The sequence below is a fragment of the Littorina saxatilis genome, linkage group LG1 (assembly GCF_037325665.1).
Source record: "Littorina saxatilis isolate snail1 linkage group LG1, US_GU_Lsax_2.0, whole genome shotgun sequence".
Lineage (NCBI taxonomy): Eukaryota > Metazoa > Mollusca > Gastropoda > Littorinimorpha > Littorinidae > Littorina > Littorina saxatilis.
The window spans coordinates 18,996,670-18,998,173 of record NC_090245.1 but is presented as its reverse complement, the minus strand read 5'-3'; the positions used below and the strand labels follow the sequence as shown (position 1 = coordinate 18,998,173).

General features: G+C 45.5%; 1 long non-coding RNA gene across 1 annotated transcript in view; it reads right to left on the bottom strand.

Moving 5' to 3' along the window:
* The window catches only part of LOC138961552 (uncharacterized), a 2,803-nt gene extending 2,593 nt beyond the window's left edge, over positions 1–210 (bottom strand). Inside the window, exon 1 of the long non-coding RNA XR_011454231.1 lies at positions 5–210. This is a non-coding gene — a long non-coding RNA (uncharacterized lncRNA). The remainder of the gene's footprint in view (positions 1–4) is intronic.
* Positions 211–1,504: the final 1,294 nt, after the last annotated feature.

The following is a 1,504-nucleotide window of genomic DNA, read 5'->3' as shown; positions in this document are numbered from 1 at the left end:
ATACATTGCCAGACGATGAACAAAATGTCCCCTCAAGAGCTCCCAGACACTTTTTTTTTCTGGCTCCGACACTTCCGCCTTTGTAGTTAGGCCCAAATGTATTCTGCCCGCGGTAACGTCACCAGGAAGTCCAAAATTACAGTCAACGACACCTGTGCTGTTCGAACAAGTGTGCATGACGCTTATTCAACCCACACATTAAAGCTGTGAGACCTGAATCCGAAACGACATCCGTGATCACACTTGTTAACTTATTATTTGGCAGCAATCGTGTACACAGTTTCATAACGACAGTGCTGATCGCACACTCGTGCCAAAAAGTCAGGCAACCTTAATATATATCAAATTGAAATGCAAAATTTCAATATTCATCAAAATTCACTAAACTGTTGCCAGAACTTAAATTGTGTTTAAAGTAGCCAGGCATGGTCCTATATTACTTTCCCAACTTTTTCTGACGACAGAATTTTACAACAGCGTATTATACTCGAGACAGTGTGTTCAAATTGTAGACACTGAGGTTAAAAAAGTTTATAAAAGAATAGGTCGCAGAACCCAAACTGCGTGTCCCAACTCATCAGCTGTTGGCAAACACAACTAATAGTTATCTGTTTTTCATATCTAACGAACAATGTACCCCTCACCGTGCCGCACACTGTCAGCAGTTGGTGTTACCTACAGAGAGTGTAATTGTGTCACTAGTCCTGTTTGTTATACCCCCATTCCACACAACCGTTCTAGGTCCCGTTCCCGTACAGACCAAGGAACGGCGCGGGCACGGGAGGGATCGGGAGGGAACCGCAATGGAACGTAAATGATCGTTAACGGAACTGCTTTGAACGGTAGGGTCGGTAGGGACGGTTGAGTTTGGGCTGCATGTTAAAAATTTTAGCCGTTCCCCTCCCGATCCGAATGAACGGTAATGGAACCTTAACCCATCGGTAACGGAACGCTTGAATCGTTAAAGGAACTTAAAACAACGGTAACGCAACGGTAGCGCTCTCACACACTGAGTTGTCATACCCAAATTCCACACATCCGTTCTAGCTTCCACCACAATGGTCAGACGCTGCTCAAAGATGCCAAAAACGGCCGTTTGCGCAGCGTTCCATTGTTGTGGCAGCCGTCCTTGGTCGGTACGGGAACGGGACCTAGAACGGTTGTGTGGAATGGGGGTTTAAGGTTGCCATGTAGTCGTTAGAGCTTTTTCATCCCAATCGGTTCTTCTCTTCTTAGACAGCCATGAAGAGTGTGACTGGATTATCTTAAACTGGTTGTCATCCGCTGTGGGTCATGGGTGGCATACACCAGGCTTGCGTTATAATGTCTGTGTCTATAGACATCAACCTGCTCAATATCTATGACGTGGCCGACGATTTAGTTGTCTGTGTGTGTGTGTGTGTGTGTGTGTGTGTGTGTGTGTGTGTGTGTGTGTGTGTGTTTGTTTGTGTGTGCGTATGTGTATGTGTGTGTGTGTGTATGTGTGTGTGTGTGTAGTGTGTGT